The sequence below is a fragment of the Quercus robur genome, chromosome 4, assembly GCF_932294415.1.
Source record: "Quercus robur chromosome 4, dhQueRobu3.1, whole genome shotgun sequence".
In the NCBI taxonomy this organism is placed as follows: Eukaryota; Viridiplantae; Streptophyta; class Magnoliopsida; order Fagales; family Fagaceae; genus Quercus; species Quercus robur.
The window spans coordinates 18,864,869-18,881,118 of record NC_065537.1 but is presented as its reverse complement, the minus strand read 5'-3'; the positions used below and the strand labels follow the sequence as shown (position 1 = coordinate 18,881,118).

At 33.6% G+C, this 16,250-nt stretch overlaps 2 protein-coding genes and 2 long non-coding RNA genes across 7 annotated transcripts in view; 2 read left to right on the top strand and 2 right to left on the bottom strand.

The window, feature by feature from the left end:
• The window catches only part of LOC126720768 (receptor-like protein 33), a 322,024-nt gene that overhangs the window by 248,513 nt on the left and 57,261 nt on the right, over positions 1 to 16,250 (top strand). The window lies entirely within an intron of this gene.
• Positions 1 to 16,250, top strand: part of LOC126720766 (receptor-like protein 53) — a 122,615-nt gene that overhangs the window by 56,069 nt on the left and 50,296 nt on the right. The gene's annotated exons all lie outside the window — the stretch shown is intronic.
• The window catches only part of LOC126720779 (uncharacterized), a 156,523-nt gene that overhangs the window by 93,639 nt on the left and 46,634 nt on the right, over positions 1 to 16,250 (bottom strand). The window lies entirely within an intron of this gene.
• Positions 781 to 3,444, bottom strand: LOC126720777 (uncharacterized). The gene is made up of 3 exons (XR_007653680.1): positions 3,354 to 3,444; positions 3,236 to 3,270; positions 781 to 1,260 (listed from the first exon to the last, which is right to left on the bottom strand). It is a non-coding gene; the product is annotated as an uncharacterized LOC126720777 (long non-coding RNA).

Genomic DNA, 16,250 nt, shown 5'->3' with positions numbered 1-16,250 from the left:
CATATCATCATGTGCATTGCACATGATTCACTTAACTCAACTAACCAAATGAGTCTTGTATATTGCACATGACAAAAATCGTCATATTCTTGGTTGGAGCCAAGCCTCTTCCATAAACTTCAACTTGCCTTTCTTCTCCAAAAATAATAAATAATAAAATCCCCAATGCACAAATGGACTTTATTTTTTATATATAGCAATTCTTAAATGAAGAATTTGTTATAGATGCACTTATATAGATATAATTACACTATTAAACTAATTTTTTTTTCATGGATAATTTCTTAATTCTAATGATTTATTCAACATACAGTCTCTATTATTGTCCCTTCTTTATTATTCTTCAACAAAAAGTAAGAACTTATGATTTTCGATTTGATTTAACAATACAATTCTTGAACCCTTCCATTGATCTTACGTAAGATCCCGTTTTAACAACCTAGGCCATACCAATGGATATGACCAATGGAGTTGAAAATACCAGGAATGCAACTAACCCAACTAAACCAGTGAAACCCAAGAGTTTTTAAGAAAACCTATAAACTAGATGGCTGAACCAGATTGAACCGACATCACCTTATATTTTGAACGTCCAACAGCAACACCAATGAACTACATGAGACACTATATTATCTCTTGTTAGAAAAACCCGTGGATGAACAATCAACTAATTAAACAAGTCATACAAAAACCTGGCCCTTGTCTGGGACAAGCTCCAGTATGATTTTTGATTCTTCAAACAGCTAGAGAGAATGGGCAATCAAAGATCATCAGCTCATGTTTGAATAAAGGATCTGCATGTTTCCGCACACTTACTAACAATATTAATCATACAAAATGTACATGTAGCATTCATAAAAGCAAGAATACAACTTTTGCATATTGTTTCTTCCATCAGAATGTTTAGCTTAAATAATTTTTGAAAAAAAAACAGCAAATAACCAGTGCTTAACATTGCCTCCAACATAAATGAGACAAACCTAATGGTCACCATAACTGAGACAAACCTAAGTGCTACAATCAGGAGCATATTACAGCCACAATATCTTGTTCTCATATTCAATACCACCTTGACATTACATAATACATAACTCAGATTCTTTTTTTGGAGGTTGGGAGGGGGAAAGGCAGGGGAGGGGTGGGGAGGGGAGGGCAAGGGGGATTTGGGGATATAGAGAGGCAGTGCTTACCTATGGTTTACGAGGCAGTAGTGGCGAACTACTGCGGCTGCTGTTGCTACTACTTCTTCCTTTAATGGGCCTACACATAAGCAAGCTTGCATCAAAACAAACCCAAATATAAATGAAAGCATGAAAACATTTAAAGCTGCAAACACAAGTACTAAAACTATATATATATATATATATATAGATCCAACTTTCTATTCAATCGTGGGATCTGGGCAGTCTAGGGGGGACCACCATGGCTCCTCTCTTCTTGAGAATCCATACATCCCTTATTAGTATATGGACAGCTATCTCTCGAGAACTGGTTTAGGTTTGGCCTCAAGGGAAAATAAAACGGAGCACCTAACAACATATCTTCACAGACCAAGAACTACAATATATATATATATATATATAAATATATCAACAAGGAACCTAATATGATATGTGTTAAAGGAATCAAGTTTACACTTTAGGCAAAGTCAATAGAGGAGAGAACCTAGTTAGGAAATTGTTAGTCTATTAACTAACTAGAGGTTTGGCATGCACCATGTGTGAGTACCATGACTAACAAAATTTCTTTATTAAATTTATTTGAGTTGCTAATTCCCTTATCCACAATTTTTGGTCCTAACAAGATCCCACTGCCAAGAAAATCTTGGAAAGTGGGAGATATAAATAACTTGAAATAATAAAAATCCAAATCCAAATTATTGTCTATACAACTATATCCTCAAAAGTTGAGATGAAATAGACTTCTACTATCTTCCATTAATTTGGGGATAATGGAAAAGGGAAAACATTTTCACACCAAGAAGAGAAACTACAAATGTGCAGAGATTTATGATTTTTATTTTGGATAAATATACACATAGCTTTGCCAATAAGGTGAGACCAAGGGAATCAATACCCTATGATATATCCACAAAATTCCAAACAGTCTAGTGAAGCACGCTAGAATCATGCAAGTTATGCAGTCCACAAGAAATGGTGGAACAGACATTATGATTTAGCAGTGAAGGTTACGTAATGAAAATGCCCGTTAAGTCAACTTAAACCAAGATGATGACAACATAACACTACAGTAGCAGTAAACCATGAATTAACCAACCTGAAGTTTCCCAAGTTGTAGCCTGTTCATGTTATTATCATAATCATCAGTGCTTATTTATTGAACTACAAAGTACAAACCAAAATCTAAAGCCAGCCTGATTGCCTAAAATATCCTCTAATCCATTTTTGAAACTCAAATGCCAACTCAACTTCCATCTCCTGATGGAAAGCAATAGCTTGCTCCCTCGTGTGTATTTTATAGAATTTAAAACTACCTCTTCAGTAGTAGGAAATTTTCATTGAGCTCCTTTTCTCCAGTGATATCCATTTCTTTGAATTCTATAAATTTCCCAACTTAATGTTATATAACTGAAAAAACTCCCACTTAAATATTTTTCCCAAGTGCAACCACCAAAATATTTTACCTTCTTCATATCACATTGAGAGTCCCATTTGGAAATCAAAATTCTCAAGGGAACAAGCATTTAATAGTTAGGAGTTTAACTTCCACCATCAAGACAATACATGCATGGGTACTTTCCAGAATATAAATATTGATATGAACTTAAAACTAGATGTTACTGAAAATGATAATTTGATCTGGGGGTGGGGGACACAACAAAGACATTTTCATCTTGGACTCATCACATGAAAATTGAAGGAATGTCATCTTGCAAGCACGTATACCTTGCGCATAAGAATGAAATTCATTATGTTGAAATCCCATGTTTGGATAAAGAGAGATGGGGGGAGAGGATAGGAGAGGAGAGTGGCCAAATATATAAAATTATGTTATGACCACAAACATCATATCCTCCTCTCTCCCCATAAAAGTGAGTAGTAAATTTATTTTTCTTCATTGCAAAGTTACACAAATGCCTAGTGAGTTTTGAATCTATCATCTCACCCTCCATCCCAGGGGCAGAGGAAGAGCCATCTAAGCTAAAACCCCATTAGAAGAGAAATAAAATGTATTTAGATAAATAAAAGTGAAACCATTCACGGATAGAAATTACCTTCTCGGGCTACGACTCCTTGATCTCCGAAGTAACTGTTATAATTAGAAAGAATAAGCAATGTAAGGTATCTAGTAGGAGGAATTCTCTTTTTAAACAAAAAATAACGAACAATAACCTTGCGTGGACTAGGTGATCCAGAGTAGGATGATGACCACCCACGTCCTCCGACTGGTGCTCGACCTCAATTGTAAACACCACCCCCACAGAGAAAGGCATGCTTAAGTAAAAAAGTAATACAAATTAACAGCACAAATCGAATTAACAAAGGGAAATAGCATTTTGCAAAACTCAACAACATACTGAGCCGATTAAAAATTTGAAAAAAAAAGAGGGGGTGGAATGAAATTGAAGCCAACATAATATTGCAAAACCGACATAGTCTTTACGTAAGTTGCAAAAATCAGGGTGACATCATAAGAACAATGGGCATGATAGAACTTATAAACAAAACTAAATTGAAGACAGGTGGAATCGTAGAGTCTTGCCCTTGGATATACCAGTATTGTCAAACAAGATAGTGATGATCCAAACATTTCATGGCTATGTTAAAACCTATACACATCCAATACCTTCTATCTGTCATCCAAGCCACATAAAGGGCTAAAAGAAATTACTTCAACCCACAATGAACAGTAATGTTTACAAGGCACCTCACAACCCATATTGAACAGCATTTCATACAGCACTACTACAATTTCTACCAAAATGTCCTCCGCTACAACCCACAAGTCCACCACCCATCTCGGAGTCCACTACTTCTCTCATGTACGCATACAAAGAAATTTGCTGGCATACACTCAAATGAAGCAATTCTACAAGTAACATCAGAGCTCTGCAACTTTGAGACCCATATTAAAAAAAAAAAAAAATTCATAAACCTTATTCCCAATCCTACTGAAATAAATCCAACATAATGAAAATAAAAGAGAGCTGACACAATTCAGACAACTAGAAAACCAGATCAATCATGCTTAGGAGTTGATCGTGGTCTTTGGAACTTCTGCTGTGGGTGACTGAGTGAGAGACACAGCTTGTGATGTTTCTTTGGGGTGGGCTAGGGGCAGCGTGGTTAGTGGGCTTTTGTCTCAGTTTGGGTTTATTATTGGGCTTGTGAACCCATTTGCTAATCTCCTTTCCTTTAATAGTGTTACCCGTTCCAGTGAAGTTGGGCTTTGTCCCGGACATGTAGTAAAAAAAACTCATAAAACTTATTCATAAACCCGGTCCATCACCTTTACTTAGACTTCAAGAATTACCCTTATCATTCATGTTACAAGAAGATAAAAATATAAACAGATATATCCAAGAATGTGTGTGTATCACAAAATTAGTATATGAATAACTCCCTAGAGTTCTGTAGGGCCCTAGAAAAGCCGAAGTAATAAGACCTATACAATGCTTCCCATAGCTTCTAATATAAATTAAAACCCTGCCCCTAAAAATCAAATTAGAAGAGCTTTAGAAAAGCAAGAAGATAAATAAATATTAATTGTCAAAAAGATCTCTCACAAAAAGGGAAAGATGCACATTTTGTCAAGTAAAGGTTGAGTGTATGCGTCAAACATGGGAACACGAACAAGCATCCACAAGGCAATTGTCACTAGGGAAGTATCCTAAACATAAAAAACTAATTATTTATTTGAAGGCTAGTATTAACTATCTTAATAAGAATTGTTTAGACTTCATCTCAATAATAATAATAATAATAAGATTTTTTTTTTCTTACAAAAATGCAAAAGACTATATACAAAGAAATAGAGACTCAATAAACATAGGAATGGAATCTAATAATATATTTATTTATTTTGGCCCCCAGAAAAGCCGAAGGAAAATATACCATTTTATTTATTTATTTATTTATTTTTGTGATAATTTGATGGATATAATGAGGAAGAGAATATTTAAATTTTTTTCCTTGTAAACACCAAATTGGGCCTTTTTTTTTCCCCAAATAGCATAACTTTTTGAAATATTTAGGAAAAAAGCACCTGGTCAAACTTAATTAGTTATGTAGCCTTTTTTTTTTTGGAACTCGAGTTCCAAATATTATGGCAATCGGATCAAACATAATGTTTGGAATTTGAGTTCTAAAAAAGTGCTACATAACTAAATAAGTTTGGAATTGTGTTATTTAGCAATTTCTTTTCAAAAAAAAAAGTGCTACTTAACTAAATAAGTGAAACTCGAGTTTACCAAACTCAAGTTCTAAGTATTATGGCAATCAAATCAAACAAAATGCTTGGAACTCGAGTTTGGTAAATTCGAGTTTCACTTGGAACTCAAGTTCCAAAAAAGTGCTACCTAACTAAATAAGTTTGGTCATGTACTATTTACAAAAATTTTCTTAAAATTATGCTATTTAGCAAAAAATTTCAACCAAAATGTGTTAGTTGAATTACAACTTACAAGTTACCTGACCATATACCAAGCTTAGATTATTGTTTACTTAATTATAAAGATATAAAGGTACAAACTTATAAGAGAAATCCTGTTGGAGTAAGGCCATGTTCAAGGCCTAGTCTTAAATACTCTTCCTTAAGATTGATTATTGTTAGATGTGTGACTTCAGGATTTTGGGGGCTTTTGGGTTTTGGCACCTCAAATATGTCTTTCTCAATCTGTTTTGCAATTTTCATCATCAATTAGCCAATTCACCAAAACTTTCACGTTAGCAAACCATTTGTTAGACATACGTATCTCAAGACTACATTTTTTTTTCTTTTGGGTTAAGAATCATTTTGAGACTACATTTAATGGAATTTCTTCACTCCAGCATAAAATGATCTTACTATTTTGCTAATATACTGTACTAGCTAAACAATGTGTTTATTTACAAGCCTTTGACCACAAGTGTTTTTGGACCTCAACAGAGGAGGATAGCCCATCCGGTGTCTTTATTTGTTGTTGTAATTTTATTTTAGGGATAATTACACTTTACCCACCTGTGGTTTACCTCGAATTCTAAGTGCCTACCCGTGGTTTCAATTTTGACACTTTGCCCACCTGTGATTCTCACCGTTACTGTGCCGTAACCCACCTCTCTACTTTCCATTACTCTAACAAAGAAAATGTAAAAAACAAAACACCAAACGGATCAAAACACTCTCAAATCTTGAACATGAAGAACATGAAGAACATACCCAAAAATCTGAAAAATTACAGGAAGTTGAACCCAAAAACAATATCCAACACAGGCCCAAACCACAACAACAAAACTCAAATCTTACATCAAAACTTAAATCCAAAAAATTAAAAAAAAAAAATCCCAGCCAAACCCACAACAAAACCCAAATCTTACAACAAAACTCAAATCCAAAAAAATCATAGCAAACCAATCACCACATCAGAAGCCACAACCACCCCCCACTGCAAATCAATCCATATCAAAAGTGACTCCGGCCGATTCGGTTGATTCAAACCCAGATTTAAAAGCTTTCGCACCAAGATCTTCCTAGATTTGTTTCAAGTTGGCTTAAGTTCAAACCCAGATCTAACTATTTTTAACCCAGATTTGGTTAGTGTATCTGATCGGAGCACCGACAAACCACCGCCGAAAACCAGATGAAAACCATCGCCGAAAACCAGTTGAAAACCCAGCTGAAAACCACCGCCGTATATACCGAAAAAACGAACTCAGGTGATCTTGCTCGATGCCAGTCAAAGGAAAATTGTCCCACAATGATTCAGTGGTACCTAACGATTTGATGAACACCCCTGAGAGAGAGTGGGTCGGGTTGTAGAGAGAAGGGAAATCTGAGAAAGAAATTATGGGACAAGAGAAAAGAGTAAAGTCTGAGGGAAAATGACTTTGGCTTTGTCTTTGAGTCACAATGATTCAGTGGTACACACCAAATTGAAGGGAAAAGGCCGCACATTTTTTCATATCTGTTCATATTTTTCCATTGATTTTAGGCTTAGTCAACTTTAGAAAATTAATTATCAGTTCTGTTTTCATTAATTCCTTTCAAATGTAATTTACACATTCCAATTATTGTATGCCCCGCATTTCATGCAGATTTTGGATTGAACAAATGATGAAAGTTATATATATTGTTCACGTCGTGATTGGTGGGATGTATATCTTTGAAATTTGGTTTGTTACCTAACAATTCGACTGATGAGCACCAGAGAGTGGGTCGGGTTGTAGAGAGAAGGAAATCTGAAAAAGAAGTTGTGGGACAAGAGAAAAGAGTAGAGTCTGAGGGAAAGAAAAATGACTTTGGCTTTGTCTTTGAGTTTTGGGTATGTTCATGTTCAAGGTTTGAGTGAGAGTGTTTTGATCCGTTGGGGATTTTGTTTTTTACATTTTCTGTGTTAGAGTAACAGAAAGTAGAGAGGTGGGTTACGGCACAGTAACGGTGAGAATCACAGGTGGGCAAAGTGTCAAAATTGAAACCACGGGTAGGCACTTAGAATTAGAGGTAAACCACAGGTGGATAAAGTGTAATTATCCCTTTATTTTATTTTCTTTCAATATATGATGTAATCTGGGAATACTTATAGGCCCCGGATTAGAGAATTGATTATTGCTGAATAATATTTCTTTGTGAAGGTCGTACTTAGCTCAAAGTCCAACCAAGACAACCAATTATTGGCTTGCATGCATTTTTAGTGTTTGCATGTACCACCACTTGGTTTCAGCACGTACACTATATCTAGTGTGAAAAACTGTGTACTAATTTCTTTGAATTTTATTTTCTTACCTATCCACTCATACCAAAAGGAAATTATTATTATTATCATTTTTTCTAAAAGAAGCAAAATTAAAGAAATAAGGAAAATTGAAAGATTTTGTAACTAATAGTCTAGAATTTTTTTTTTTTAGAGGACTTAGTTATAACTTTTGAACAAGCTTACCAGTATCACTCTTTAGTCTAAATAAGAGTCATAAAGATCCTAAGGTACCGTTAATTAAGTCGTTCATCTTGTATTGCATATATATCTCCTTCATCCTCTCCTCCTCTCTTTTATTTATGTTTCGAAATGGCATGGCATGGCTTAAAAGTTGAAAATTTTGTTGAATTTTCCCTTAGTTATTTTCCAAAATTTCAGAGCATGTGTTCCGTCGTAATGACACATTTCACAATGGTACTCTTCCCATTTCAATCGGAACATGTTAATTAGTAACATCATACATGCTCAAGATAAAGCAAAGGTCAAATTTAGGAACAAATACATCATAATAATAAGATAGTATTAACATGATTAATCTATAATAAATTTGAAAATACCAAAAAAAAAAAAAAAAACTACAAGAAAGACTCATTCAGAAAATAACAAAAAATGAATTAGTACTAATTAAGAAATAATAAAAATGAAATACCGTGAAATTAGTGTTAATTACTAACATCATATACATGCTCAAGATAAGCAAAGGTCAAATAGGAACAAATACATCAAAATAAGATATTAACACCACGATTAATCTAATAATTTTGAAAAAATCATTAAAAAATGTTGTAAATCATTAATGACCCAAAAAATTGAAATAGCACTAAATAAGAAATAATGAAAATGAAATACTGTGAAATTAGTGTTTTTTTTTTTTTTTTAACTTTCTGTTAAAAAAAAAATAAAAATTAATCTAGATTGGAGATGCTCTATCTCTTGCCCAACGAGATCTTAGATATTGGTCTTCTAGACATTCTCCTTCTTTGAAATGCAACAAATGACATAATTATCCTGCAATAACAACAACAATAAAAACATTTAGGGAGAAGTTTAAACCATATTGAAATATTTGCATTGTGCCTTTTTTTTAATTATTAAATAAGTAAATTAGGAAACTTGTGCATGATGAAAAAAATCCAGGGCCAAAAACCAGAGCCTCCCAGACCGTCCCGAGGAGAAGCTCTTATTGGGCAAGCACGGTTCATCACTGTGCAAACACCACAAGAACCATGACTAACCACCGTCCGGTGACCAAGGCCTAGCCTTCCAAACCCACGCTCTACAAATTATATTGTTTGGACTCTTAACATGCGAACCCAACATCATTTTGGGGTCGTTACTAATTGAGACCTTACAATAATAATAAGATTTTTTTTTTTTTTTAACAAAAATTGCAAAAGACTATATACAAAGAAATAGAGACTCAATAAACATAGGAATGGAATCTAATAATATATTTATTTATTTATTTTGGCCCCCATAAAAGCTAAAGGAAAATATACCATTTTATTTATTTATTTATTTTATTTTTGTGATAGTTTGATGGATATAATGAGGAAGAGAATATTTAAAATTTTTTTCCTTGTAAACACCAAAATGGGTTTCTTCTTTTTTTTTTTTTTTTTTTTTTTTTTTTTTTTTTTTTTTTCCAAATAGCATAACTTTTTGAAATATTTAGGAAAAAAGCACTTGATCAAACTTAATTAATTATGTAGCCTTTTTTTTTTTGGGAACTCAAGTTCCAAATATTATGGCAATCGGATCAAACATAATGCTTATTGCTTGGAACTTGAGTTCTAAAAAAGTGCTACATAACTAAATAAGTTTGGAATTGTGTTATTTAGCAAATTTTTTCAAAAAAAGTGCTACATAACTAAATAAGTGAAACTCGAGTTTACCAAACTCAAATTTTAAGTATTATGGCAATCAGATCAAACAAAATGCTTGGAACTCGAGTTTGGTAAATTTGAGTTTCACTTGGAACTCGAGTTCCAAAAAAGTGCTACATAACTAAATAAGTTTGGTCATGTGCTATTTACAAAATTTTTCTTCAAATTATGCTATTTAGCAAAAAATTTCAACCAAAATGTGTTAGTTGAATTACAACTTACAAGTTACTTGACCATATACCAAGCTTAGATTATTGTTTTACTTAATTATAAAGATATAGAGGTGCAAACTTATAAGAGAAATCCTGTTGGAATAAGGTCATGTTTAAGGCCTAGTCTTAAATACTCTTCCTTAAGATTGATTATTGTTAGATGTGTGACTTCAGGATTTTGGGGGCTTTTGGGTTTTGGCACCTCAAATATGTCTTTCTCAATATGTTTTGCAATTTTCATCATCAATTAGCTAATTCACCAAAACTTTCACGTTAGCAAACCATTTGTTAGACGTACGTATCTCAAGACTACCTTTTTTTTCTTTTGGGTTAAGAATCATTTTGAGACTACATTTAATGGAATTTCTTCACTCCAGCATAAAATGATCTTACTATTTTGCTAATATACTGTACTAGCTAAACAATGTATTTATTTACAAGCCTTTGACCACAAGTGTTTTTGGACCTCAACAGAGGAGGATAGCCCATTCGGTGTCTTTATTTGTTGTTGTAATTTTCTTTTCTTTTCTTTCAATATATGATGTGATCTGGGAATACTTATAGGCCCCGGATTAGAGAGTTGATTATTGCTGAATAATATTTCTTTGTGAAGGTCGTACTTAGCTCAAAGTCCAACTAAGACAACCAATTATTGGCTTGCATGCATTTTTAGTGTTTGCATGTACCACCACTTGGTTTCAGCACGTACACTATATCTAGTGTGAAAAATTGTCTACTAATTTCTTTGAATTTTATTTTCTTACCTATCCACTAATTCCAAAAGGAAATTATTATTATTTTTTTTTTTTCTAAAAGAAGCAAAATTAAAGAAATAAGGAAAATTGAAAGATTTTGTAACTAATAGTCTAATACACTTAGATTTTTTTTTTTTTTTTTTTTTTTTTTTTTGAGGACTTAGTTATAACTTTTGAACAAGCTTACCAGTATCACTCTTTAGTCTAAATAAGAGTCATAAAGATCCTAAGGTACAGTTAATTAAGTCATTCATCTTGTATTGCATATATATCTCCTTCATCCTCTCCTCCTCTCTTTTATTTATGTTTCGAGCATGGCATGGCTTAAAAGTTGAAAATTTTATTGAATTTTCCCTTAGTTATTTTCCAAAATTTTAGAGCATATGTTCCGTCGGAATGACACATTTCACAATGGTATTCTTCCCATTTTGATCGGAACATGTTAATTAGTAACATCATACATGCTCAAGATAAAGCAAAGGTCAAATTTAGGAACAAATACATCATAATAATAAGATAGTATTAACATGATTAATCTATAATAAATTTGAAAATACCAACAAAAAAAAAAAAAACTAACTGTAAGAAATACTCATTCAGAAAATGACAAAAAATGAATTAGTACTAATTAAGAAATAATAAAAATGAAATACCGTGAAATTAGTGTTAATTACTAACATCATATACATGCTCAAGATAAGCAAAGGTCAAATAGGAACAAATACATCAAAATAAGATATTAACACCACGATTAATCTAATAATTTTGAAAAAATCATTAAAAAATGTTGTAAATCATTAATGACCCAAAAAATTGAAATAGCACTAATTAGAAATAATGAAAATGAAATACTGTGAAATTAGTGTTTTTTTTTTTTTACTTTCTGTTAAAAAAAAAAAAAATTAATCTAGATTGGAGATGCTCTATCTCTTGCCCAACGAGATCTTAGATATTGGTCTTCTAGACACTCTCCTTCTTTGAAATGCAGCAAATGACATAATTATCCTGCAATAACAACAACAACAAAAACATTTAGGGAGAAGTTTAAACCATATTGAAATATTTGCATTGTGCCTTTTTTTTTTAATTATTAAATAAGTAAATTAGGAAACTTGTGCATGATGAAAAAAATCCATGTTTGTTTATTCTATAATAAATATAATTAGATAACTTTGGACAATATGCAACATTAAGCAATTAAGCATCATTCAGATAAAAATGTTCACACTCATCTATTCTCAGGTGCATCCTTTGCTAGATATCCTAACATATACATGCAGCAAAATAAATCATAAACGTTCTCACACACACATGCGTATTTATAAATCTCACCCAATAACTTAATTTGAACAATATGTATATGCAACAATATTAAACAAGCATCGTTAAAAAGCCAAAACTGGGTCACCATTAATTATAGCAACCAAATAAAATTGGAACTAATCGGCTATAGAGTAACAAGAAATATCACACACTGTTTCCAACAGTCCCAGATCACAAATTGGATCACTATAACTAAAATCCACAACCTCTAGAATTCTGAATTCACAAACAGCAAGTAAAACCATGGAGTTCCATATATACATGCAGTCCAAACAAACATTAAACCCCTAAATTCAAAATGGCCACTTGACAAACTGGTCAAATCCTCAACAACACGTGCAGTAACATAAATTCAGTGACTGAAATCTAAGAAATAAATCAATAAAATAAGGTATACCCATTTGAGTATATAAGCCGAAAATCAAATTCCTAGCCTAAATTTATTAACTTGGACACACATACAAAATAATGTAGCAATCAAGTTTGAGCTCCAAACAATATTTCAAATAAAATCAAGAAACAGAGCAATATGAATTTTAAATATAGAAAATCAAGGAAAATAAAACTTACATGATTAGTCGTGTTTGCAAACTCTCCGTCAAGTCGGTATTCTTTCATGGTCCACCTTCCCATGCCATTGAAGCCATTCTTAGCGTCAAAACTGAAACTTCGCTTAGACCCATAGTGTATTGTTTTGCTATCATCATAAAGCTCTTCGTCCTTTTGGCTTCTCCAAGTTGCAGAATGGGTAGATCTCATCTCTCAATGTGCTTATTTTTCTTCTTCAGTTTGGTGTAAAAATAGAGATGGTCCATATGGGTTTCTTGAAAAATCTTCATCCACGTGCTAGGATCCCCAAAAACATCACAATCGACGATAATATTCATTGAATCCTCGAAGATTGGGTTCCCTTGGACCTTGTTGAGAAGATGGTAAAGAACAATTTCTGCGTCATTAGGCCTAAACTTGACACCAGGTGGCAACTCCATATATAGCTTCTGCACCAGCACTGATCTGATGATGAATCTTGTTGTTGTGTCGATAATGACTGCTCAAAAGATCACTGGACTTGAAACTAACCGAGATCACTGGTGAGGGCTACGACGCCGATGATGCTCGGCTGACGTTTGTTTGGGGCGATTTATCGGTTTTTGAAGCATTTCCGGGACAGTTCCACGGCGTCTCAGTCGGAAGATGGGTTGCTCAAGGAAGGGAAGTATGAGATTGCGATCAAAAGAGTCAATGCACGCGACGTGTTTGATTATGATTCCGACTTGTACACCAGGATGGTTAGGTACCCACTTGAAGTGCTGGCGATTTTCGACATTGTTTTGATGAACATGGTGGGACGAATTAACCCCTTGTTTGAAAAGCACATTCAAACTCGGATTTTCAATCTCAGGAGCTCCACTTCAGTGAGAAATCTTAACCCATCTGGTTAGTTTCTCCTTTTGCTTCTTATACAATTTTTTAAACCCATATTTGACTTTTGGGATATTTGTACTGATTTGGGTTGTGTTTTGATTAGATATTGAGGTTACTACCCAGATCCTGTTGTTACAAATAGAGGTAATTTCATTTGGGGTGTTGTGATGATTATTGGTTTAATTTGTGTCACAGTAATTGTTTTTCTTAAAATGAATGTATTTAGTAGTTGTTGACTAGTGAGTTTTGTCAGGGCAAATAAACTGAACCCAAGATCTATGTTGCATGGACATGGACATGGACACAAGGATACGAGATACGACAATTTTTTAAAAATAAGGATACAACATGACGGGGACACGGCGGTTAAATAATTAATTAAAATTTATATTTAGGCATATTTTTTAATATTTTTAGACATAAAATACATTTATGTCTAGAATTTAAATTATGTAAGAACTAAAAATAAGTAAACTAACACCTAAAGTAGTACAATAATACACATAAAATGTTTAGAGTACAAACCATAAAAGGATAACAAGTTCAACATCAAACTAAAAACATAAAAGGATAACAAGTTTTAAACTTTCAAGATTATCACAGAACAACAACATCATCGTCATCAACATAGTCATCATTCTCAACAATACCTATCTCCGTCTCTGGCTCATCTAGTGTGAGACAAGTAATCTCAAGCAACCCAGGTCCTCCAAATGGTTCATCCCAATTATCTCCACCAATGTCCCACTTCTTAGATTCTTCTGTAGTGTACTCGGGCCTCCTCCTTGAAAGAAGTCGAAGATTAGAATGAACAAACACTATTTCCATAGAGGAGCAGCAGCTGTCTCAGCTGATGATTTTTCACTTTCATTTTCAGTATTCATTTTAGTAAAATCACCTACAATATTTAACTTTAATAAATAAATAAAACTATAGCAGGACACACACAAATAAAAAAATAAAAAATAGGATAGAGGACACCCACAACAGCAGTGAAAAAAAAAACAAAAAGTAAAATGTTTTATAACTTATATAAATAAGTGAGTAACTGTACACCCACCCATTCACCAAATTAATATCTGGAAAAAAAAAAAAAAAAAAAAAAAAAACCAAAACAGAGAGAGAAGAGAATCAAGAGATCGGGCCTGTTGTCCACGTTGAGAGAGAGAGAGATCGGAAGGGACAAAGGACAAAGGGCACGGCATCGTCGTCGGAGCTCGCCGATCGGCCCGGTCTAACTCTGGCGAGGGACAGAGAGCAGCGACAGCAACAGAGGGAGGGTGGGTTGAGAAGAACTTGAGATGTGGTTTCAACTTTCAGTCTAAGAGACTCTAAACTTGCTTTATTGTTTTAAGGTTATCACAAAATCAATGGTATTGGTAAGTCCACTTGTCAAAATCTGTGATTTTTTTTTTTTTTTTCACTATTGGTGTGTCGGACGCGTCGGCGCCGTGTCAAAAAAAAAAAAAAAAAAAAAGACACCGCCGGACACCGGAATCCTGCGCGTCGTGTTAGACACCGACACGATGCCAAAAATGGCGTGTCTATGCAACCTAGCCCAAGATATGCTTGAAGGAAGAGTGTCAAGCTAGGGACTCCATGACACTAGTTCACAACCGATGCAGGTAATTCATAGCTTGTAGACTGTAAGAATATTGTAATAAACTCTTGCTGCTAACAAGTTTTCACTGTTTTTATCTTCTACTGATGTCTGTAGTTCATAGAAGATTCTTTATCAACAAGCTATTTTTATGTATTTTAATTTTTGTTGGGAAGGGATATTTGATGTTCATTGAAGACTCCATTTTTCTTTTTGCTTGCTGTCAATATAGCTAGCATATATGAATGGAAACTGTACAGAATCTGATATTATTTGAGGTGTTTAATTAGTCTATCCATCTCTTGGGAATTCAGGTCAAAATATTTATTGTGAAACAAACGCACCTTTGTACTTGCTGTCCTATAAATTTGTTTTTGCTGAATAATTCTGAAGTTCTTCCACCAAAAAGAAAGGTACATCAGGTTGAGGGCTTGAGCCCATCTCTGTTTTGTTAATGAATGTTCAAGTTAATTTGGCGTGGAAAATCTTGGTTTCAGTGAATGGTTTATGAATGATGTGGGTAGGTTTTGGTTGTGTGTGAATTAAAGTTGGGTAGGAAAACTTGAGGTTGTTATTGATGAGGGGATATATATATATATATATATATATATATTTAGGAGATTGATGTTGAGTTTAATATATTTTAGGTTCAGCATGGTGTGAAGTGTTTTTTTGTGATTGGGGGTATACAATTAGGTTGAGTCATACAATTGGCAGTGGGTCTTGGTCAATCTTGAATGGTAGGGTGAGTTATTTGAGGGTGGGTCATAGCTTTGGATTAGATGGATCTTCAGTGTAGTGGCTTCTAAATTATAAGGCCAGGGTTTACAAATCTATTTGGGATCAGGTTGGTTAATTCATGAAATTGGCATATTGGTCTTAATAATGGTGGAGCTTTGCACAAAGTGCGTAAACATAACATTGGGTGCAAACTATACCAGTTACCAATTACCACTGAGGTCTGAGGATTTGGTGAAGTAAGAACTCTTGTCTTGGGAGTCTACTTAGAGTCCTATTTACATGCTATTTTTTTTTTTTATTATTGAAGGATGATATTATATTACTATTACATTCTCCTGTTCTGTTTCACTATAATGTTCAAGAGCGAATCATTAACTTTGTAGTAAAAAAAAAAAA